This window comes from Petaurus breviceps, unplaced genomic scaffold (genome assembly GCF_028583685.1).
Source record: "Petaurus breviceps papuanus isolate PSGF00001 unplaced genomic scaffold, PetGlider_PUasm1.0 174, whole genome shotgun sequence".
Taxonomy (NCBI): Eukaryota; Metazoa; Chordata; class Mammalia; order Diprotodontia; family Petauridae; genus Petaurus; species Petaurus breviceps.
Window position 1 is genome coordinate 49,600,862 of NW_027185761.1, and position 26,485 is coordinate 49,627,346.

The window sequence follows — 26,485 nt, forward strand, 5'->3', positions numbered from 1 at the left end:
CCTATAATTTCTAAGGGGAATTACTCTTGTAATTATTGTATTGGTGTATGTTTATGTTGATTGCATGTTTTGATTAAGTCTCTTACATCTGTTCATTCCTTTCCTCCCTGTTTATCAAGTGCCTACATGAAGGATGCCATGGGAATCACCAAGATGAAACTGTTTAAATGATCCCTGCCTTCATAGAACTTGAAATCTAGAAGGGAAAATGGGGTCAATCTGCCTCCCTTGTTAGATGATAAACTCCTTTTGGGCAGAGGCCAAAATATCTTAACTATATACTGCTTTCTGATGAGAGAGCATGACCCTTCATCATGCCTTCCAACTTGGGAATTCTAAGCAATTCCAAAACTTTTTAGGAGCTCTAAAATCTTGATGTCATTTTCTTCAACACCAGGCATTTTTGAGAACTTACTGTATACAAGACACTACAGAATGTTAAGATGATAAGATGCATAAAACATTATCTCCATTCTTCAGGGACTTTACAGTCTACTTGGAAACAGAGCAAGTATGAGAAAAATTAATAGAGGCAACAATAAATAGGTAAATAAATATAAGAATAAGTGTGACAAAAAAAATTAATAAATGAATAGATAAAATAAGTACATCAATGAAAGGATGAATGGATGAATGGATGGATGGATGGATGGATGGATCAATAGATGAATAAATAAATAAATAACCCTCAAAGTCCAACCCATCATCCACATAATGAGAGGGGAACAATAAAAAATAAGGCCATGACGTCCAGATTGGCTCTGCATGCACTGAGACTGCTACAGTATCTGAAAAGATCTAAAAAGAACCCTGAAATACTGGCCATTTGGGTTTTTGATATACCATTGATTAAGCTACCAACCCAGCCAGTGTGATGAAAATGAGCTCATGAATCTCAATAAAAGCCCAGGTGTCCCAGGGGTACAGACTGACCCCACAGTAAATGGTCATGATAGTTAGCTCAACATGAAAGATGACCGAATAAGCGGTAGTCCCTTGCGATGTGGTAAACCCAAAAAGTTAAGGAACATCAGAACCAGTCAGAAATCCCAATACTTGTCTGCTGAAAGTGCTTCTGTGGAGAAATCACCACAAAAGTGGGTAAACTATGTGTGCACATGAAATAACTGAGAATATGAATACCTTTATTTTGTGTGTATGTGTGTGTGTCAGTCCTATCAAGAAATAAATTTGGTACCAGCTCTGAGCAGGGACTTCATACTGCTTTTTGTCAATGAGATGCTCAACTCTTAGTTTCACAACAATCAGTTGATGAATGTAAGGCACAGTTTCATCCCAACGTCCAAACTAGATGAAGGAAGAACAGAAACAAAGAAACCTGAAGAAATTGAAACTGAAATTGGAAATTGATACTTAAAATTTTAGAAACACTCCCTAGTAACAAAAAAATGATGAAAAAATATTATTGTCTCAAATAATACTGAAAAGGAGATGGGAATCCTTAAAGTGGAATTTCAAAAAGCTCTCTTTGAGTCTGATGGCACAAATCCAACTAATAATAATAATAATAGCTAACATTTACATAGTGTCTACTATGAGCCAGGCCCTGTGCTAAGCTCTTTACAAATACAATCACAATTGAAACACGACAACCATTGGAAATAGGTGATATTATTATCACTATTTTACAGATGAAGGAACTGAGGCAAACAAAGGTAAAATGACTTGCCCAGGGTCACACAGCTAATAGGTGTCAAAGGCTGGATTTAAACTCAGGTCTTACTGGCTCCAGGCTAGTATTCTATCTACTGTTCTTCCTAATTGCTTAGGTGTCAAATATATTTTATTTGTATCCCCAGCAAAGATCACCTATTCCACTCTTTGGGCAGCTCTAATTTTATGAAGTTCTTCCTTACATCAAGCCTAAATGTGCCTCTGTGCATCTTATATTCAATGTTTTTCATTCTATTCCCTCTTTTGACAAGCAGTCATGTCTAATCCTGACCTTCCACATATACCTTCAAACATATGGAGACAGTTATGATGCCCCCTCCCCCATTTATACACATCTTCTCTTCTCTGGGAAAAATTTAGAAAGGCTCTGGACTCACTCTCTCAGACAGGGAAAGGCTGAATATATATTCCCATAAGATTCTGGGGTCCCACTGAGAGATCAGAGATGTCTTTCTTTAAAAATTCAAGGCTTGGGTGGCTAGGTGGCACAGTGAGTAAGAGTGCTGGCCCCAGAGTCGGGAGGATCCAGGATAGGTTCCAACCTCATTAAAAAAATAAATAAATAATTTTTAAAAAACTGGCAGTGTAACCTTGGGCAAGTTACTTAACCCCAATTGCTTAGGGGCGACCAGGTGGCTCAGCGAGTAAGATCACCGGCTCCAGTGTCGGGATGACCTGGGGATCAAATACAGGCTCAGATACTTAGCACCACACCCAGAAATAACTGGCCATGTAACCTTGAGCAAGTTACTTAACCCTGATTGCTTTAAAAAAAAAATTCAAGGCTCAAAACTCCATTCTAATGTGGCCCTCTCACTGTTAATTAGCAGTAAGTAATAAGTGCCCCAGTTTAATTTAACCAATTAACATGAGTCAGCTTTTTGGAGGGAGAGCAGTATTTACTGAGAAGATACAGTAAGAACAAAAGTTGCAAAAATTTCCCCCAGACACACAGGACATACTCTTCCCTATTCCTCCTTGGTCCTTGAGGAGAGTGCACTCATGTACCTACTCGCTCTGTTACATAAATACCCCCAGTTCCTTCAACTCATTTTTATGTGACAGGGTCTCCTGGTCACTCACCATCCCAGTCACCATCTTCTGTATGTTAACCAGTTTGCCAAAGTCCTTCCTAAAACATGGCTCTCAGAAAAGAATACAATACTGCAAGAGGCACAGAGATCCATGAACTTAGGCTCTATGAGTTGAGAGTGTTTCATGGAGAAAAGAGCACTTGAAACAAACCATAAAAAATCAGGGAGGATGTGGGTGCCCATAACCCCAAATGGGGTCCCATGAAGATGCTGCTGTCTCAGGAGAGGCTTATTGGGTACTTCACCCAACAGAACACTCATCTTCATCTAGGTTGTGCCCAGCGTGGCTTCTGAATCTCTGACCCTTGAGAACTCTAAAGCAGGCTGGATTTAAAGAAAGTAGCTGACCCAGAAAAATGTGTAGCCTTTCTGAATGCCTCACAATGAATTTTCCACTTTTTGAAAAATATAAATCCAAGGAAGGTAATGGATTAATCAGAGAAAGAAGGATCATTGTTCGAATGGATCGAAGACTTGAGAATTACAGACTAATTTGTCTCTGGGCTTCAGGCAGTTTGGTAAGACATGTGGAGTCATTAAAAAATGCTCCCTAATTGTAATGCTTTTCTAAACTAATTTTTCAATTAAATGCATTAACCTACTATGTAAAGATAACTCTAGTACTCTAGGGCTCATAAATTTAAAGCATGTGGAATACAAATGTTTTTAAAGAGTCTCTTCATCCAGTTTGAAATCTATGATCTTTCATTTCATTTTTTACAGGGTGAGACTTCATTCAGGCAGAATCTTAGTTCCAATGTCTTCTTTTTGTCAGGTATCTGATGGAAAACACAGTCTATGATGGCAAAGTAGGTCCCTATCTTTTTTTTCTAGCTACCAGAAAAGTGTGGGTGCCCCGGATTCCCATTGTAATGCAATGTCTACTACCTTAAGGGTCAACTAGTTTTATGTTTAAATAAAATTATTTAAGTAATTCTAGAAATATAGAAAATTATAAAGAATCTTCCTCTAGTACTAAGTCCATGCCAGTCAAGTCCCTCACATTTACAATGATGTATATACAATTCTTTAATCTGACAGACACTGAGTGGGAAGACAATGTCAGCAAGTATTTGTTAAGAGTCTTCTATATTCCAGGCACTGTGCAAGGCACTAGGAATAAAAAGACAAAAAAGAGACTGTCCCTGCCCTCATGGAGCTTATATTTCACCAGAGTAGGAAGAGAACTGTACTGAATGGATGATTTTTGGCATCAGGAACACTTGCAATTATAAATATACTTGGACAGTCATACATCCTCCTTCTGGTGTAATGTATAAGTCGAGAACCTGGGACTGCCATTCCAGGTCTAGCTACAAGACCTGGAACAAGTCAAATAGGCTGCATCAGGAGGAAGTGGGCTCCCTCTCAATGGAGATCACCAAGCAAAGGTTGGGAGACTCATGATGGCAAGTTGATTTTCCTCTTCCCAAAAAAGATACATAAACAATTTTTCTTTTCCTTTTTTTTTTCCTTTGGAGAGGGGAAGGCAGGGCAATTGGGGCTAAGTGACTTACCCAAGGTCACATGGCCAGTTTTGTGTTAAGTGTCTAAGTCCAAATTTGAACTCAGGTCCTCCTGACTCCAGGGCCAGTGCTCTATTCACTGCGCCACCTAGCCACCCCCAAGATATATAAACATTAATGTAACAAGTAGAAGCAGCATGGCCCAGTGGGTTGCATGCTCATCTTGGATGCACAAAAATCCAGGTTTAAATCTTGCCTCTGACAGTTGACTATTTGACTCTGGGCAAGTCACTGACCTCTGTGTGTCTCTATTAACTCCCTGGTAAGCTGACTTTCTGGCTTATCTTTACATCTACCATATTGTTCCCTTGCTCATAGAGCTCCAATGGCCCCCTATCAAGAAAATCTGAACTCCTCTATTCAGCTTTTAAATCCCTTTGCAATCTGACTTAAAGATATCTTTCCTAGAAGATTGTACATTATTCCTATCACACACACTCTGTTCCAGCCAAGCTGGTCAAATTCACGTTCTAAATCAATGATATTCCATCTCTTATCTCCATACCTTTCTCCCATGCCTGGTCCTCACCTACATCTCTTGGAATCCTTATATCCTGTCAAGGGTCAGTTCATCTACCTACAGCCAGAAGACCTTTAGTAAATGCTCATTGAATTGAAGAGCAATCAGTCATCAACAAACATTTATTAAATGCCTATTTTATCCCAGGCACTGAACTAAGTGCTAGAGATACGAAGAAAAATTTCAAACAGCCCCTGTCCTCAAGGAGCTTACATTCTAATTTGGGGGACAATAAGTAAATAAATAAAATAAACACAGAGTAGGTGGAAGGGAACTTTGGAATGAAAGGCACTAGGAGCTGTGGGGACGAGGAAAGGCTTCCTGAAGAAGGCAGAGCTTTTAGCTGTCTTAAAAAACCCCAGGGATTCTAAGAGATGAAGGTTAAGAAGAAAAATGTGGCATTCTCAGTGTGAGGCACAGCCTATGCAAAGGTACAGAGATGGGAAACAGAGTGTCATGCATGAGAAACAGCAAGTATGGCAGGACCATGGAGTAGGTAGAAGAGTAGTGTGTAAGAAGACTGGCATGTTATACTATGGTATAGATAGCATTCATCATATATGATGGATCTGATATGAATGGCCAGCAGGGGCAGCTGTAGACATACGGGATCAAGAGTACTGGGCCCAGAATCAGAAAGATATGAGTTCGAGTCCAGACTCAGACACTAGCCACATAACCCTGGGCAATTCATTTCACCTCTACCTCGGTTTCTGCAGCTGTAAAATGTGAAAAGTAACAGCACCGAGCTCTCAGGGTTGTTGTGAGGACCAAATGACAGAATATTTGCTCTTGTTGTTTTTAAAGCACTTAGCATGGTGCCTCGTGTATAACAGGTGTGTGTAAATATGTTTTCTTTTCCCTTCCTCCTCTATCTTAAGGTGAATGACCTGAAAATCCCATCCAAGTCAGAGACTCTGTGATTGATTCAATCACAGCATTTTTACCATCCTAGACATGGCTTTCCTAACCTGGAAGGAAGAGGAGCTAGACCTTCCACCATTCTTCTTCTGCCTTTGAACTTGAATTCTACACATTTCAATAGGATTTTGATCATCACAGACACTTATGTAGCACTGTATACATACTGCCTAATTGGATCCTACAAATGCTTCAAGTTATCATTATCTCCACTTTAGAGTTGAGGAAAATGAGACTCAGAAAAGTCTCATGATCACAGAACTGCTATGTATCAGAAACAGGATTCAAACCCTCAAACCCAACTCTCCTTTGTCTCCAAAACCACTTCTCTTCCCAACTCACCACTATACTCACACCTCATTTTGTCTCAACTCAGAGGACTGATTTTGATGAGGACAAGAGGGAGATGGAGCCCACTTTGACTACACTTGCATGAATTTAATAGAGGCAATTGACAGAGTTACCAGAAACATATGTATGTTCACAATACACACATTCATGGAGCTTAATCGCCTATTGGCATCAAAAGAAAGGAAAGGAATCCTGGATGAATAGACAACATCTAATCCATCTGTGTTTGTTTTGGGGCATCCTGGGTTTGGGGAAGATACTTTCAAGGGAAGTTGCCTAGGGTACAATGACCTCTGAATATAACAAGTAGCTTGCAAACGACCAGGCTTGGTGTAAAACAAGGGCTGTTTGTCTCTAGTGTCTATGACCAGGTCACTGAAGGCATGTGGGGAAAATATGTTCTGATAAAGGCTACAAAATTGTTAACACTTTTAATTATGTTTAGATTATGGAGCATTAGAGAATTCGCTGAGTCGGCCTTATTGAAAATCTTCTCTCCGCCATTCAGGGACTCTCCCAGCCAATAAAGCTTTCCACAGAGGTTGGCCATTTCTTCATTCAGGTTGTTTGTCCATCCATGCAGTATTTGGAGTGTTCTTTTGAAGAACTGAGCTGCCAGTAATCCCCACAAACGAGAGCTTTTAAATTCCCCACTATTCTTTAGCCCATAATAGTTCAAGAGAGGAGGGAAGAAAACCCGAAATGGTCCCTTTAGCTATGTTTTTCTCCCTTCCTTTTAAGATATGGTTTGAGGAATACAAGGGACACTTTGGACAATAACATGATAAACATTCTTGACATTATTTATCATTAGTTAAATTGTGTTGGAAAATGCATTAAAATATCAGTGACCTGGAGAACATACAGTTGTTTTGGTTTGGGATGTGGGTCATTTTTTGTTTTTGTTTTTGCCATATAAGTTTATTTGGGTTGGAAATGACTATTTGTTCTGTTATAGGGGAGGAGGGGGAAAAATCCAACCTGGCCACACGCTTGCGAGTTTCACATTAAATTTGGTCGATTAAAGCAAAGGAGTTTGCATCACCTAGTGGGTAAGTGCTGATACTCTAGCTGAGACCCACAAGGCTCCATCTGCCAGAGTGAACACAGGTGATGAGGACCTGGGCTCCACCGGGCAGGCAGTTAACATTACAAAATGTCAAGCGTTAGGAGGCCCTGGTGGGTGATGGAATAGCTAATGCCTCACCACAGAGCCCAGAGGAATTTAATTCAACCCAATCCCTTGGTGTCTGCATGTGCGGGATCAGACATACAGCAAGGTCCCCAAAGAAACGTGCTGAAGACACTGCGCCAGTGGCTGGGGGGTGGGGGGAAGGAGTTTCATTGCTCGAGCATTAGCATTCTAGGCAGCTGCCGCACACAGCCAAGGAGAGAACACAACACAGCATCCAAAAAGAGAGATAAATAGCTAATGGTTCAGTAGTGAGAAGAGGAGGGGGAAAATGGAATAGCTTTCTCCTTCATACTCTACCCTCTTCCATCTCCCTGTATATCTTTCATCCATCTACCTGCCCCCAAATCTGTCCTATCCAGTCATGATCAACACAGAGAAAACTCAACTGCATGAATAAGTTAAACATAGCTGAAGGGCATTGGGATATATGATTGGAGATGGGCAGGGATCACTGGAAGGTTATTTTCAGTGGTTTGTGGAGGAAGGGTGAATGTTGCTTCCTGTTGGACTAGCCACTATATCTACTGGAGATCTATAATGACCGTAGACATTGTACCTCTAATTGTAATGTTGTTAGTTTTCTAAAGAAGAATTGATTAATCAAAGTAAGTATCGAATGATTTTACAGGTGTGTACAAATTTGTGTCTCATGGTAGCTATGTAGAGTTATGGAAGGGAGGGGAAGAAAAAAGGGGGGAAAGAAAGTTACATGATAACTTTATTATATATTTAAAAGGAGAAGCAAATCGTACATAATAGATTTCCAGTTTTGTATACAATCGTCTTTTTTTCTATTCTACTATGCTATAGAAATATTTGTTTCATTTCTTAAGTTCAGAATAAAATAAATATATTTTTCAAATGCAGGGGAGAAAAGAGCCTCCCAGAGTTCATAAACTTCCCCCCTCCTTTGTTTCTAAAGATCCAAGAGGGAGTGCCCAGGTCAGTTTATTCACACACAGTTTGGTCTGCAAGTCCATTGCTAGAATCCGGCTGTGTTGAGTTAAGTGGGCCATTTCCAAAAGAACTGCCTTCGTCAGGATTGTCTTAGGACAAAACGTGCCCAGGGTCTGCTCTCCCGGAATGACTCACTTCCGACATCCTAAACTGGCTGCCAGAGAGTCCCAAGGCACCTGCCTCATCCAGTAAAAGCCCTGATGGTGGAGAAAGGACCACCGAACATCCTCTTCCTTCCCTTTCCTTGAGAGTGTGCCAGGCGATGTATCACCACTTGTCACCAAGCAAAGGAGAAATCGGTGGTTTCACCGACTCAGTTTCACTAGTGCCAAATGGCTTTATGGCAAAAAAAAAATTCTCCTTGGTCTGTGTACCAACCTGGTTCTTGTTTTTTATTTGGTTTTGTTTCTATTTTTCCCACTCATCAGACTCCTGTTCAAGAGGTTACCTCTCTTCTGAACATGTCTGATCTTCCCTGGCCTTACCCTTCTGTTGGCACCTCTTATACTGGGAAATTTCCAAGCACTATCGTATAACAAGAAGAATCTGGTTAAGGCCAAGGGACTTTACCTGGGGTCTGTGAACCTTAGGAAAAAAAAATTTGATAACTGTATTTCAATAAAATTGATTTATTTTATAATCCTATGCATTTTATCTTATGCATTTAAAAATATTACTCTGAGGAGGGTCCATGGATTTTGTTCAAAGGACAGCTATGTGGGGCAGGGATAGAGTGCCAGGACTGACATCAGGAAGACCTAAGTTCAAATCCAGCTTCAGGCACTCATTAGCTATGTGACCTTGAGTGAGTCACTTAAGCCTATTTGCTTCAGTTTCCTCATCTGTAAAATGATCTGGAGGAAGAAATGGCAAACCACTCCAGTATCTTTGCCAAGGAAACCCCAAATGGGGTCAGGAAGAGTTGGACATGATGTACATGACTTTGGAAGTGGGGAGGAGTCGTTTGTGGCTGGGTCTAGAGTCAGGAAGACTCATCTTCACAAATTCAAATCTGACTTGAGATACAAAAAGTTGGCGTTGACTGGACAACAACAACCATGGATTTCACCAGATTTCCAAAGGGGTCCAGAACACAGAAAACGTGAGACCTGGTCTAGTCCAACATGTATCTGAGTGAGGATGGTAAGATCAGAGAATCATGAATCTAGATTTGTAAGCAACCTTAAAGATCATTTAATCCAACCAGCTCATTTTACAAATTAGGAAATGTGAGCCCAGAGAGGGAAAACACGATTTGTACAAAATAATACAAGTATAAGGACAACAGATGGGATTTGAACCCAGGGTCTCTAAGTGCAGAGCCAAAGCTTTCCTCCATGAAGGGGTGTTCACGAGCACTTCACTTTTGAATAGCTCTCTTAATTAGAATGTTGTGGGACTGCGGGGATTCCCTGACATTAAGTCTAAATCTGTCTTTTTTTTTGGTAATTTCCAGGCATTGTTTTTAGTTCTGCCCTTGGGGACCAAGGAAAATAAATCTAATCCCTCTTCCATACAAGAGCCCTTCAAATGCTTACAGATGCACACACACACACACACACACACACACACACACACACACACATACCACTTAAACACAATTTTTCTCTTCCCTAAGAACACCCCAGTTCCTTCAATCCATCCTCCTATGGCCTTATCTCCAGGTCCTTCACCTTTTTCGTTACTCTCCTCTAGAGGAACCCCTTGCTTATTAATGCCTTTTTTGATGTTGTGGTACCTAGAATGCCACCCCAAGCAGCATTCATCTCTGTACTCATCAAGACTAGCACTATGCCTTGTATGTGAGTTAGTCGGCAATTCCATTCAACTAATAGGTATCAAACACCTACTACTTACAAGTCACCATTGTTGGCACTGAGGATGGGCTCCCTAGGTGAAAAGCTTGTACCTCCCTTTTCCTCAACAATTTCTAGTTTTAGAATCATGATCAAAGTAATAAGTCCATTATTTCAGGAAAGTATAGGTCAATCTACTCCCTTGTGACTCCACTCACCAAGCCTGCAATTTTTCAAGCCAAAATACTCCTGCCTAACTACCGATTCCTAACATGCATGCTCTCTCCCCTTATTAGAATGTAACCTTCTTGAGGACAGGGACTTTCTTAACCTTTGTTTTTGTACCTCTGGTGCTTAGTACAGTGCTCAGCACATATCAAGTTCTTAACAAGTTTTTTTTTATTCATTCATTCATTTCTATCTATCTATTACTTTCTCTCCTATTTTTCCATTGTGCCCTCCGAAACTCTCATTCTATTGTTAACAAACTGTCATTCATCTAGAAATGTGTCTTCCATCCAGAAATTACTGTGTATGTGACATATTTCTAAATTTTCTTTTTACTGTGAACTTAACAATCAGCAAATAGAATCTTTTCAACATAAAAAAAGAACAAGGTGATGTTCTAAAAAATCATGAGCATATTTTCCATTTCATATTCTCTCTGTATATTTTGTTTCTCTCCAACTGAATGTGAATATCTTGAGGGAAGGAATTTCTGCTTCTTTTGTCTCTGATTAACAGTGCCTGGCATAGAGTGGGTACTGAATACATTATTGCTAATGGAATCAAATATAATGTTGATTGTATTTTAATGTTAATGATATTTTGTTTCAATATTTAATGTTAATGATATTTTGCCAAGTAACACCATGAAAACAGGGGCAGCTAAGTAGTGCCATAGTGCATAGAGTACCCAGCCTGGGGTCAGGAAAACACATCTTCATGAGTTAAAATCTGGACTGAGACATTTGCTAGCTGTGTGACCCTGGAAAAGTCACTTAACCCTGTTTGCCTCAATTTCCTCATCTGTGAAATGAGCTGGAGAAGGAAATGGCAAACCACTCCAGTATCTTTGCCAAGAAAACTCCAAATGGGGTCACAAACTGACTGAAACAACTGAACACCACCACCACCACCAAACCATGAAAACTGATAGAGTTATCAGGACCTTTCCTGAAGCCTTTACAGAATGGCAGAAACTACCAGAACTTTCACTCAACTGGTATGGTCTTTGAGAAGAGAATCAATTGGGAATTAAGCTTCAACTCTTTTGTGCATGACATGAATAATCTGAAGTTCGTGGTCTACTGTGTGTGATGGGCCAACCTGCGCCAGGAGAGTGAGTTTCTCCACAGGAAGCTCCCTACAGAAATTCAACCGTAGGTCCATTCCTTATGCCTCTACTAGGTGCAGTTTGTGTCCTCAAAATAGTTTTTCCCCCATTCTGCATAATATGTACAGCTCACCCCCCCCAAAATCCTATACACAGATAAGAAAACAGAAGGAAATCTGAGGGAGATTAACCACTGTGGGGACATTGGGAGGCTTCAGAGAGGAGGGAGGAACTCAATAAGTTTATCAAATAAATGAATATATATATATATATATATACATATATATATATATATATAATGTGGTTGGAAGGAGAGAAGGGATGTTGAATCTACATCTGGGAAGGCAGAAGAAAGGATCCCCTTTCCCCCAAGTTCACAGATGTATCCTGGGAAACATTCAGTTGTATTATTTTGCATTTGTTTCATAATAATCTCCATTTTGACCAAAACCTCATAGTGGGGAGAAAAAGGAGTGGGGATGTCAAAGGGATGCTTCTCTGCCCCTTCCCCAGAATAGCTCACATTGATTAGCCAAGTGTTTTCCTTTCAACGTGTTTTACAAATGGGAAACTGAGGCCTATTCCCCTGACTGAGTTCTGAAGGATATTATAATGAATTATGAAAAAAAGCAAAAAAGAATTGGAGGTAAGAAGGAAGAGATTGAGATAAATCCCCAGATGGTCCATCTGAATAATTTGGTGCATATTATATTCCTTTCTCCATTAATTCCCTAAGTAAGAGGTATCTTATCCCAGGACCTTGGAAACACATCCTAGCCTTATCAGAGAAAAGATCCTCACATTTGGATACCACATTTGGAAACTGACTTCTGTGGCTAAAGAGGTCATGGGAAAAAGGTAGAGCAGTAATTATAAAAGCAGTGGAAAGACTTCCCACCACATGGAGGCCTCCCCTCTGTCTCTCTGCCCTTCACCATATTTCTTCCCCTCCCTGGGTGGCTGCTTAATTTTGCTACTCAGTTCTAGAAGCCCCTTTTGTTTCTGTGGGCTTTTCTGTCTTACTGGAAGCAATGATTACAAGAAATGCTACTCACTGGACTTTTGGAAGTCAAACCTTCTCAAGCTCCATGGACTTCATATACATACATACACAGAGACACACATACAGACACACACAATGGTACCCATGTCTGGTATATTTTGGCAAAGGCTACCAATGGATTTAAGCCACTGGGAAATATTCAAATATGTTTGTAGTTATTTTGTTAGTTATCATAAATATTTACGTTGCTGTTATCAGGCAACTATATAGAGAGGGAAGGTTTCCTCCACAAATACCATCAATAGAGAGCCCTTCACTAATTGGGAAAGGAAACAGCTGTTTGGCACTCAAGGACCATGACTGATAACTTGAAAAAGAGCAGACATGAGAAGTATTTACTTTAGGCTCCTCCCAGTGGAGCTGAGGAGTCCTGGAAGAAAAGTTTGAGAGATTAATCCTACAGAGAAGCTTGGAGCTCTTCTGCCAGACTTTGATACTGAAGACTCCAAACCTTCCTTGATGAGTGGCTGAGCCATCTGGGACTGACTGGGAGAGCAGTCTCTTTCCCCTTACAAGAAGCAGTATTTATCACTGAATTAAATTGCCTTCTAATGACTCAGCTTGGGTACCACTCAGGGGTCTATGGATGAGGGGGATGGGTGCTAATTGAGTCTGTCGCTCCACATCCTAACTTGAATTTTAAGGGTTACTGTGTATTGATTTGCTAACTGGTTTGCAAGTTAACAGCTCTGTGGAAAGACCTTTGAACTGGTTGCTTCTCCCAGGGGAAACATTATCTCTATGAGCTTCATTCCTCAATTGACAAAGAAGAAAGAGAACATGGCTATTGGCAGGGACATTCTAATCTCACAGGCAAACCTAACTACAAAATGACTCCAAGCATCAAAGCAGACACCAGATTTAGATCTGGAACAGACCTTAGAAATCCTTTCCAACACCTCCTTTTTTCTGGAGGCCCAAAGAAAGAGATTTTCCCTAGATGTATACAGAGGGGAAACAAATCCATGTCCCCCAACTTTAGTTCCAACTCAATGAAACAAGCATTAACGTGTACAATGTCGAACAGAACTGAAATTCCTTCAGGACACAGAATGTTTTGGTTTTGTCTTTGACTAACCAGTGCCTAGCATGCAGTAGGGGCTTAATAAATGCATGTTGAACTGCCGGGTACTTTGCTAAATGCTGGTGTTACAAAGAAAAAAATGAAACAGTTCTTGCCCTCGAGCAGCTTGTACACTTTTGGTGTGTGATACAATGCCTTTACCAATTGGTAAACGCTATCAATAGATTTAAGCCACTGGGAAATATCCAAATATGTTTGTAGTTACTAGTCTTTAATGAGAAAAAAAGTGAAATGAAAACAAGCCAACATTTTAGTTACAGGAATTTAAGAAGGATGTGGTTAAGGTTAGTTTTTTCTTACGGCCCCCTCATAACCATCCCTTCCCGCCATCGTACACTGTTTATATGTCAGAAATTTACTACCCTCTTTAAAAAATTACTTAAGGTGAGTTCAGCCCTAGTGTAGCTTAGCTAATGTCTTAGGAAAAGTTCATTTTTTTCCTAAGGCCTTTCCGAGTTAACAGGGTGTGAAGTTTAATTTGAAAATCATATAAGTTCAGTTTATTGAATTTGAAATGTTCCAATTTTATCACTTTGGAAGCATTCCTTCAAACATGTCATTAAAACTACCGAAGTGGGCTTTTTGCATTGATGGCTCTTTCCTAATTAGCCATCTCTACCAAATGAATTCCCATTATCTTGGAGGGGAAATGGTTCTGTAGTCAATAGTAAACATAGGCGAACTCTCTGCCACTTCAGCTTGGGCTATTAGACAGATTTGAATGATAGAGCATTTCAGAGCTTCAGGAATTCCTAAGTACATACTTTTACTTTTCTTCTCGGGGTTACCTTTAAAATTCAGGCCTGGATAAAGTCATTGCTAAAACGATCTATAATTCTATTCTCTGTTTTCACCAACAATTGCCCCTGGGTTCATTTTTTAGAATTTTGCCACACCAGAACACCCTTAGGAACTCATGGGAAATGGTTGGAACCTTGGGAAGAAGGGACCACTCCATCCCAGAATTCCTGATTGAGGAGAGGAAAGCCAGGCTTAGGTTGACATGCAATCTAGATAATGGCAGAACAGACTTCAGAACTCAGAGCAGAGACAGGGAAAGAGCCTAAAATTCTATATGGGAAATGTCAGTAAACCCTGAAAGGACAACAAATCCTGAAGAATGAGATTATATTTGGCACAAATACAAACCATGCCACTGAAGAAGAAAAGGAATTGTCTAGCGTGACTGCCAAGCTCATAGAAGGTGCTTCAACAGTCCTTGCTGACAACTAAAGAGACCCAAGTATATGGACCAGTTTAGATTTGTAAAACCTTAATGATACATAATTAGTGACCCAGCTTAGTCTGGGGGCAAAGCTAAGAAACTGCACCTTCCTCTTGTCTCTGTAAAGTTCAGAAGGGGAGGTGTGTCATCTGGGGTGGGGGGGTCACAGGTGAGTGTTGGTTGCTTTGACTAAACTTTCCCCCTCTCTACTTTCCTTCTTTTTTTCTTTAATCTTTGATACAATGGATGGTTTACTCATTAGAGGTGGGAAAAGGGATCTACTCAGAAAAAAGGGTGATATAAAGACAAAAAAATCAATAAAAGTAGAAGATAGAGATGAAACCTGAGTTTTCATTCCTTAACTTCCAAGTTAAGAAATTCCCTCTACTAATACAGGCAGCACCTTCTCTACAATTTAGAGTCCTAAGGAATTGCTAAGTTGAGAGTGTAAGTGATTTGTCCAGCTCAAATAGACAGCCTGAGTCAGAAAAAGGACTTGAAAATGAGACAGAGTGATATTGGAAACTTACAAAATCATGATTTTTTTTTAAGGGAAAGGAGTGAGATATTAAAATGACTGGTGAGGCAATTTCTGGCAAAATTCGAGAACGTGTCATTAGATGGATGGTTTGTAAGTAAGGATTTAGAATGGAGAACCGGGATGAGTAAGAGGCAGCATGGATTTTTATCAAGAAGAGGCCATTCTCAACTATCCTAATGTTCTTCTCTGATAGGGTTGTTTGGCGAGGGAGTTCAAAAATATGCCGAGGCTACCCCATACCAGGATTTCATCGAAGCATTAGATTAAATCTCTCATCACTCTTGTGGACAAGAGGGAGAGGTGTGGGTTAGACAATAACAGTTCGGCAGAGGCAGAGTCGGTTGGGTGACTGGACTCAAAGAGCCATTCATGGATTCAAAGGAGGAAGGTTTATAGTGGAATGGCGCGTGAATCCGTGCTCCGCCTTGGGACTTTGAAGAAATGTATTGGATTGGGGCGGCTAGGTGGCGCAGTGGATAGAGCACCGGCCCTGGAGTCAGGAGGACCTGAGTTCAAATCCAGCCTCAGACACTTAATACAAAAACTAGCCGGGTGACCTTGGGCAAGTCACTTAACCCCAATTGCCCTCCAAAAAGAAAAAAAAAATTGGATGGATGGAGGAGAGGTGGCACCCATCAAATTCTCAGATGGTGCAAAACTAGAATAGATAGCTAGCATGCTGGATGGCAGAACCCAATTCCAAATATTAAAAAGAATTTTATAAATTAGAATACAAGAGGTAACATGGCATAGAGGATGGGGAGCGATTTGGGGGTTGAAGTTTTTCTGGTCCCACATTTTTTCTGTAGGACTGTAGGCAAATTATTTAACCTCTCAATGCTGTGGACAACTCTCTTAGACTATCTGTGGCACACAAGGTTCTAGTCTGCATTGGTACAAGGAGTTATACACACATATACACACACTGTTATACATGTTTACACATAACATTCTACACATACAGGGTCTCCAAAAAGTTTTGGCACAGTTTTAAGCTTTAATAAGGGATACACATATACATATCCACATACATGTATGTAAAAATATGTGAGCATATATGCACATTTCAAATAAGGTGTAAATAACAACCAAGAAAGAAAGCCAGGCATTTCTAAAAGGTTTGTTCTCCTTTAAAAATCACTTTAGACAAATAAAATCTGTGTGGTCACACAACCTCTGTGTTGCTGCCCCCCAGACACAGGCAGAATGCCTTGCTTTTTGCTCACTTGGAAGTGGACTATCCCTAGCCTTTGAAGGCCTCTGGCATGATTCTGGCTCTCAGATCCTTGGTCATACAACTCCTCCTGGGGTCAACAAAGCTAGACCTGAGGCTGTCTCAGGGCCAGCAAGTGGGTTTGGAGCCCCAGGGTTGCTGGTTTGGCTTCTGCCTTCTGCCAAGGAGGAAGTGGGGGAGGAGAGAGCAGTGTCTCCAGCTGCCCAGGACTCCCTGGGGGTGAAAGCCATCTCTCTACAGACTTATACTCTCGGGGGATTCTGCTCAAACAGAAACAACTGCCTGGTGGAGGGGGTTGGGAAAGACAATTGGAATCTCTAGATCTCTTTTCAGGGATGACTGAAGGAGCTGGTGAGAGAGCACAGCTTCCCAACCTGCTTTGTGTCATGGAGCCCCTTGGCAGCTGGTCTGGTAAAGCCTACAGAATCCTTCTCGGGAGAATGTTTGCAAATGCAGAAAATAAAACACATAGGATCCCAACGGTATCTAATTATATTGAAATGCAGTTAACAAAATATTTTTTTTTAAAAAGGTCATGGACCCCGGGCTAAGAACCACTCCAACTAAGCCAGCTTCCCATCCCTCCCCAGCTCACCTCCTTCTACAGAAAATCACAGATGACTAAGCCCTGAGAGAAGCCCTACTTGTCATCTAGTCTGGGACTCCTGTCACAGATAATAATCCTTCCCTATGCATGCCTTGAGAGACAGCAGAATGAAGAGATGAGAGATACAGCCCAGAGTCTGCAAGACCATCATTTAAGTTCAGCTTAGGAGACAGTCTAGCTGTATGTATATGCACATGCATACACATATCTGTATGTATGTGCATGTGGTCATGGACTATATGTGGATGTTTATATGTGTGTCTATGTATTACATGTGAAGGTACATGTGTGTATGCATGTATAATGTATATGTATGCATGCATCTGTATGTATGTGTATGGATGCATAAACAAAGACCTGAGTTCAAGTCCTGCCTCTGACATATACAGGCTATGTGATCCTAGATAAATCATTTAACCCCTCAGTTCTTTGAGCAACTCCAAGACTATGAGCCGAAAAGAAGGCGCTGATCTGTATTGGTAAAGGAAGATCATCATCAGGAGCTTTTTACAGCAACGAAATCACAGGAACTGTAAGAAATATGGTGTGGGAGAAGGAGACAGAGACACAGAGAAAGAGAGAGGAGAGAGACACAGAGACAGAGCGACAGAGAGAGAATTCAGTAAGGTACAGATGTGAATTGGTAGAGAGAGTTTTCTCACTGTGGGCTACCTTTACCAATGACAGCAGAAAGAAGGACCAAATAATCTATATTTTAGACATTGCCAATGAACGATGCATTAACCCCATATACGGTATAGGAGGCAGAAAACCAACGTGAGATGCTTTGGGGAAATTGAAAAATTCTTTAAAACAATAACTTCTCTTGCAAACAGTCCACCTTTTAATATCAATATTCCACTGATGGGGTTTTATGACTGTGAGTGACAGCACACTAACATTAACACAACAACCCAACCAGAGGATCATGGAGAGGTGGGCAGGGCCAGATCATACAGAAAAGGAAGGGAGAAAGCATGAAGAGGAGTGACATACATGGGAGCCAGATGGTGAAGAGGGTTAGAGGTCAAACTGAGCAGTTGGTGTTTGAATCTTGAGGCAATGGGGAGCCACTGGAGATTCTGAGCAGGATAGTGACATGGTCAGACCTCTGCTTTAGGAATATCAGCTTGGACACTGGCAGGAGGATGGGTTGGAGCAGGGAGAAAGGGAGGCAGGGAGAGCAACCAGCAGGCTGCCCTCACAGTGCAGGCAATGAGGGCCTAAGCATCATGGAACTGGAGCACAGTCCTCCACAGCAGAGAAAGCTTCATTCGGTCCTCACAAAAAGCCTGGGCAGCTTTCTTAGTCTTGGTTTCTTAGGCTTCTCGATGGTCACACAACTAGCATGTAATAAGGTCAAGGATCTGAAGCTGGAAGGAAGTTCAGAGACCCTCACTTTCAACCCCTTCATTTTACATATGGGGAAACTGAGGCCCAGAGAGAAGAAGTGATTTGTTCATTGGTAATAAATTCCCATCCCTCTCATTTTATAAATGAAGAGACTTCAGTCCACAGAGGTTTCCACTCTCCCAAGATCATTCATGAAATAAAGAACAAAACCTTCCTTTTACTCTGTATGTATCATAATATATTGCCTTATTTATTTTTTCTTCCCCATTGGTATTTAAACTCCTTGAAGGTTAGGGACTCTTCAGTTTTTTTTTTTGTCTCTCTTCGCATTCCTATCATTTAGAACAGTTCCTGGCCCATAATAAACACTTAATAAATACTTGTTGGTTGATTAAATAATCAATCACGGGAAGGCATCAAACCAGTGTCAGACTCCAAGGTCAGCACATTATCCATTATACCATGCTCCCCCTAAGACAGATAAAAATATCGCTCCAGGGGCTAACGGGTGTATTTTCCATTTCAAATTTAGTCAAGATAGATTTCCCAGATTTAGACATTTCAATGAGAAAAATGGAAGAGGGAGGAAAAGGAGAGAAAGGTCGGAATATAGTCATGGACAAAGGATATCCCAGCATCTTCTTGGCTAATAGATGCAGGCAGGAAGAGACCCTTTGGTACCATGTTTCTCAACAGTAGGATTAATCCTTCTATAATCCTTAGTTGTAAACTCCTTTAAATGGAAATGAATTAGAAAGTTTTGAAAGGAATCTATTCACATTAACAGTTGTTGCTAAGAGATTAGGGGGGAAAATGGTGAAAGCCCCCCAAATTCCAAACCCTCTCCATCCATATAGAAAAGCTTCTAGTGTCTGGTCACAGGACTTCTCTGATCACTTATGACATTCTTCCTTGAACTTCTCTCAAAATGTCTCCAAGATTTCTTCATGGAAGTCTACAGCTGGGAATTTAAGCTACCAACAGCACTCTCAGTTGTAACCTAAAATTCACTGTTTCTTCTTATTCAGTCATGAGTCAGCAGGAATAGCTTTCCTGCCCTTGTGGCTGAAATCATCACATTCTTACAAATGTTTTCAGTTCAAAGATTTGGGAGAGCTGATTAATAGGGGATCCATCTGGGTGTCCAGGTGGTATTCTCAAGTATCTCACAAATAAAACAGCAAGTTCCAAGATAATACATCACCTCTCTGATGTCATGGTCCTCTTTGAGAATGAAGGACAAACTGCAATACATCAATTGGCAAGCATTTATTAAGTGCCTACTGTTTGCCAAGCACTATAATAGATACTGTGGATACAAAATGGAAGGAAGGAAGGAAGGAAGGAAGGAAGGAAGGAAGGAAGGAAGGAAGGAAGGAAGGAAGGAAGGAAGGAAGGAAGGAAGGAAGGAAGGAAGGAAGGAAGGAAGGAAGGAAGGAAACCTGCCTTCAAAGTAGCTTTCATTCTATCAAGGTAAGTGTGCCTTTCACTTCAAAATACAGAATTTTTGGAATTACAGAAATGTTTCCAATCAATCAACAAACATTGATCAAGTACCTACTATGTGCCAGGCACTGGAATGACAAAGCCATTAAATACCACTGTCCCTGCCTTCAGGGGGCTACATTGTCCTCTTTCAATCTATACTGTTTCTTGGACCCTACCCCCATAGGCCATTTTCCTCAGTGAAAATGAATGTTTTTTTCCACTTTCTCCTTGTAAAAAGTGGAGGTGCCCATGCCTGGTCCCTGAGTCTAATCTAAATTTTCTCCTATACATTTCTGATCCCTCAGTGACAGACAAAGGATGCAATTGATACCCATATTACCTTGACATGTTACTTCTTACCTTCTTTGTTTCTTATTTCCTCCTACCTTCCTTATACCATTACACTCACTTGATCAAATAACCTAAAGGGATACAAAATGTGATCTGGAACAACAGTATGAGGAAAGCATCTTTTCAAATGTTGGTAGATTACTGACAAATAGATGAGTGAACAGCATTCTTCAATGAATCAATCAACAAGCATTTGCTAAGTTTGTCCACAGGCCAGACATGGCTCCAGTCAATGGGGATGCCAAAACAAAAATGAAACAGTCTCTGCTCTCATGGCAGACAGAAGTTAAACTTCACCAACAATCTAAGTCACTCTTCTTTTTCACAATTAATTATTACTAAAAGACAAAATCGAAAAGATTAGAAAAATTAAAAATTCCCCTCCAAAAAAATTAAGGGAAAAGAGAAGTAGGGAAGAAGAAATGGTTAATACCCAATTCACTGACAATACTTTATATTCATGCCAAAAAAATTATACTGCTCACTTTAATAACTAAATCATTTAAAATATGACAATAATTTTAAATTGTAAAATCCAGACTTTCTAAATATAAAAAGAAATCTTCAAATTTGTTGTCAGGTCATTTCAGTCATGTCCAACTCTTTGTGATCCCATTTGGGTTTTCTTGGCAAAGACACTGTAGTGGCTTGCCATTTCCTTCTTCAGGTTATGTCTACAGATGAAGAACTGAGGGTTAAGCAACTTGCCCAGGGTCACACAGCTGGAAAGTGTCTGAGGCATGGATTTGAACTCAGAAAGATGAGTCTCCCTGATTCCAGGCCTGGCACTTTATGCAGTAGGCTGGATTTGAACTCAGCTCTTACTCACTTCAGGTCTAGCACTCCATCAACTGCATCACCGTTTTGCCCATTCTTTTTTTCCCCACTCTGTCTCTAAGGCTATCATGGACTATCTGAAAATTCTTATGGCTAAAAAACAGTCAAAATGTTGACTCCTAACCTGAGGTTTATGAGCTTGGGTTCATTGTTGTTTTTTAAGTTTGATAACTATTTCAATATAATTGGTTTCCCATGCAATCCTATATACTTTTTTTTCTGCCTTTAAGAATATTATTCTAAGAAAGGGTCCATAAGTTTCACCAGACTATCAGAGGGGCCCATGATTTTAAAAAGGTTGAGTTTCTGTTCTAGGATAAGACTGAGACATCTCCTTCTCTGTCCAGGTCAGACACTGTTGTTACTTACCTAAGTCCAATGGTCTCTGGATTACTTTCAATCACATTGCCAAGAAAAAAAAAAAATCATTTCTAAGCCATTAAGTAAAGTTTACAGACAATTCTCATTTTACATAAAGTCACATTACTCAAATTCCACTTTATGTAAAGATTTCTGAATGATAATATTGCTTGCTCTTGATAGATAAATGGGGGAGGGAGGGAGATTCACCTTCCAAACATCTCTTGATAATTTCATTTAAAAAAATTGCACAGACAACCACTGATGAATGTGCAGTGGTGCAGTGGGTGGGGAAAGGGCCATATAGTGCATACCTATGTTAACTTTACTGTACAGCACTGGGCATACTTTATCATTAACTTTACCCTTCATTTCATAATTCTATTATCATGGTACAATACTTAATATGTATGCATTTTAGTATGTTTTATGAGACGCATGAAGGTATTATTTTGTATATGCTTTTGTTGTATAGGCTAAGTGAAGTGGGTGGGTAGGGGCAAATTTGCATTACATAAAAATTGTTTTGTGTAGATGTCTATGCAATGTAAAACAAAAACTTTTTGTATCAGACTTTAAAGAAGTAAATCAAAATCTTTGTCATGAAGACGAAGAAAATCTTCCAGAAGATCTACTAGTAGGAAAATGTTTTTAAGTCCATTTCATTGGCTTCATTCATCCTTCAGAAAAGAAAAGAAAACTTCTAGGTTAGATCTCCAAGGTTCCCTGACTCTAATTTCTACAACTCAATCCAGCCAGGATTCGTAGACCAGCTATGCTGCACTGACTCAAAAATAGTCTGTAGTTCCCTATACATCAAATGAGATAATATCTGTAAAGTACTTAGCACAATGCTTGGTACATAGTAGGTACCTATTAAAAGCTTGTTCAATTCCATTCCTATCTAGACCTTCTAGAATAAAATGCAAAATCCTCAGTCTACACAAGAGCTCAGACTAGCTTCCACAGTTTGGCTCCCCCCCCCCCAATTTTCTAGTCTTATTTCCTATTATTCCCATTTATTCTCCATTCTAGTCAAATTGGCCTGCCTGTGGCTCTCCATATACCCAACTCCATCCTTGGCCTCATACCAGTAATCCCCTGTATCTGGAAGTCATTTCCACCTCTTCCCCAGTTTCCTTCAGAATTGATCTCAGGTACCAAACAAAGCCTCTCCTTTCCTCCCCTCCCTCCCCTATTTTTAGTGTTTTCTCATTCAGTTTCCTCTACTGTAAAATGGGGGTAATAACATCTACCTCCCAGAGTTATGAGGATCAAATGCGATCATATAGGTAAAGAACTACACACAGTGTCTGGCACATAGTAAGAGATGGTCATTCTCTTCTCTCCCTCCTCCTCCTTCTTCTTCATATATATTTGTGCTTATCTGTGCCCATCCTATACCTTCCAAATAGAATGTAAGCTCCCTGAGGGCAGGCACTACTTCATTTCGGTCTTTTCATTCATTGATGTTGTTGGATTTCACAGGTTGGGAGGTGCCCCCAGGGAGCAATCTCTTCCAATCCCCTCAGGGTAATAAAGCAATGCCCCCAGGGTCCCACTGGTGCTAAGCATCAGGGGCAAAGTTTGAACCCACACCTTTTGACTCCAGCCCCAGTGTTCTTTCCAAGAGTTTAAATCTGAATGTTATTCTCCATGAGCTCATATTTCTGTTGAATAGTTTCCTTCCCTCACCCTTCTGCCTGCTACAGAACTCAATTCTCCTGTTTCCAATCAAAGCCTTTCCTTCAACTTCACCAAGATCTGCCCACAAGAGGAGGAAAGTGTGAGCCCACGCGAGCCGAAAGCTGTCATGTCTGCATCAGGAATGCCATGTAGACATGTGTTCAGATGACTTAGTGAATACCATCAAAGCACATGGGCAACATATGTGAGCCTGACAGCTCCCCACCCCACACCCCTGGATGCTCAGAAAATCCCAGCTTGGGTCACTAACAGAGAAGAGGCTGTGGTTATCCTGTCAAAAAGAAACTGCTTTGCTTTATTCTCTGATCAGATTAGCTTACCAGCACTTGATGAAGCCAAAGAGATTTTAGGTGAGGGAATCTTGCCCTCCCACTTATTATTTGTTTTGGAAATGCATGAGGAGCAGTATGGATGGGCTTCTTCTCAGAAAATTCTAGCCAACCTTATCAAACCTGCATTCAGATCACAAATTCTAATCACACTCCCTCTTCCCCTCTCCATGATAGACCAACAAGCCACAATAAACAAGTCCATTTTTAATGTTGGAAAAAAATGAGAAAGATGACCTTTTCCTAACTTTTATTTTTGGATGACTATCCACCGGATTTAACATCCTTTTGAAAGATCTGGAAAAACATTAAACTTCACTTTAATGAAATCTGCAGATGATGCTATACTGGGAAAGGCTGCCTGCATAGTTGAGGACAACACGGTGAAATAACCACCTCCAATGATATATTGGGTGGGAGGTGAACACAGTTGGGAAGGTCCCATCTAAGAGCCACCTTCTGCCTTTTGTAAAGGAGAAGTTTTAAAAAGAGAAAGGAACATCTCTAGTGCAGATGCAGTTTGCTTAACAGACAGGCAAAGCTCAGGAATCTGTCATTCCAGTGTGGAAACAGAGTGGATGGTCAATTAGGAGTGTGGAACATCGGAGAAGAGCAGAGCTATTTTCAGATCTCCAGGCAGAGAGGCATTCATTGTATCTGAGAACACACGGCCTTTTCTTCCACGACTTTAATAAGACTGCACTTATGGTATGGGACGTTCAGTTTTGGAATGGTGTTAGAAAGATGTTTTTAATGCATTTTATGAGTTGGGTGGGTATCTTTCTTTTTCATTATTAAGAAACAAAATTGCAGCCAACTTTGTTTTTCAGGAACTCCCATAAATATAATTGGTTACTGTTAATATTTATTTGTTTTTCTTCCTTTGCTACTTGGTATAACCTTGGTGCCTGCTCTGACCTAATGCTCACTTAGGCAAATGAGTATTGAGAATAGTCACTCTTATGATTCAGTTCTGAAAAAAAAAATTGTTGGCTGTCTACTCTATCCAAGGGACTCTGCTAGGTAGGCCCTCAGGGATTCTAAGATGAATAAATACATTTCCTGCCTTCAAGGCCTTTACAGACTAGTGGAAAGATAAAACATAGACACAAAGAGCTATGATTTTAAAAAGTAGGAAGCAGAAACATAATACACTCAAAGGAGCACTCATTTTGGAGTCAGAAAACCTGATTTTGAGTCTGCTGCCTGGGGACCAGACATTTTGAGTCAAATGACTTGCCCAGATTCATCAGATCATAATAGGATTCGTTAGAAGGGACCCTGGAGAGCTTCTATCTAACCCAGCCCCCTTATTTTACAGAATTGTGGTCCCATAGAGGTAAATGCTTGCCCAAATCATAGTCCATAATGAGAATTAGAAGGGACCTTAGAGTATCTAGTCAAGAGATGTCAAAACAGTACCCATAGGTCAAACTAGATTAAAATGTGATTGGGAAGTGCTTACAAAAAAAAATAAAAATATATCATAGATAATGTTAATTTGTGGTTTTTCTAAGCCAATATGCAGCCAGGTTCATTTTTAATTTGACACCACTGATCTAGTCCAAAACCGTCATTTTACAGATAAGGAAACTGAGACCCAAAGCAGGATGACTCAGCCAAGGTCCCACATAAAAAATAGCAGAGTCAGGACTTGAAATCTGGTCCTACTCTCTGGGTGACCTTCACCTCTTGTCACAGGGCCCCAGAGTTTTTTCATGAGGGGAAGGGAGATTTGAACTAGATGGTCTCCAAAGCCCCTTAGGGCTCCAAATTTCTCATCCTACTTGATCTGTAAAATGAAGGACCAGTTGGCCAGTGTGGGTCTTTCCCTTTCCAACGCTATCCCTCTATCCCCCCCCACCCCCAGCCCAGTCTTTCCGTTGCATCAGACTGCCGCCTCTGGTCACTGGTGTCGCTGCAAGGCTGCCGAAAAAGCTGGCTTCCAGAGCACCTGCCTTATCGGACTTGATAGTTAAGAACTTAATTCTCTTATTAATTTGAGGATCACCAGGAGATTCTTTTCTTCCATCTGCTGTTGGGAGAGTGCCGGCTTTTCAATAGCCCTCATTGTCTCTCCCTAAGAGCAGCGGATTGAATTGAACCCTCTCTCTGCCCTCAGAACACCTCCCCCACTGGTCCTAATTAAATCTGGAGAGAGGAGGATTAAGGTAGGCATCAGCCAAGCCTTTTGAGGCTGCTGGAGCTCCGCTGGGGCAGAGTCCCTGGGAAGAGGCCGACCCATTTGCTCAGGAGTTTGACTCCGTTATCAAAGCAGCAAGATGACGAGAGAGAGACACTTGTAGAGATTGATGGGGAGTTAGAAAAATGATCCTTAATCCAGTTATTCCTTGGCGCCAGCCGCCAGAACACAATCTCTGGCTAGCAGGAGGAAGGGGAATCCCAGACTCAAGGAGCTCGCTGGGATTTTCCCACTATTGAGAGTTATAAGGTGTCTTGCGGAGAAACCCAGTGTTTTAGGAAACAAATGTCTGGACAGTCCTGAGTGTGGGGAGAGGGAAGGAGGAGATGGGGGACTGATCAGAAGTCAGAGGGACAGATGGACAGAAACCAGGAGTGGGAAGAGGTCATCTAATCCAAGCCCTCATCTTTATAGATTAGGACATTGAGACCAGAGTGGTTAAGTGACTGATAGAAATAATGATAATAACAGCTGGCATTAGAGTGCTTGAAGGGTTTCAAATAATTCTATAAATATCATCTCATTGGATCTTCCCAGCCCTGGGAGGTGGTGATAATAATAACGATGATGATGGTGATGACGATGATGACAATGGTGATGATGATGATGATGATAACGATGGCGATGACAGCCAGCATTTAAATAGTACTTTATGGTCTTCGAATAATTTTATAAATAGCATCTCATTGGATCTTCCCATCCCTGGGAGGTG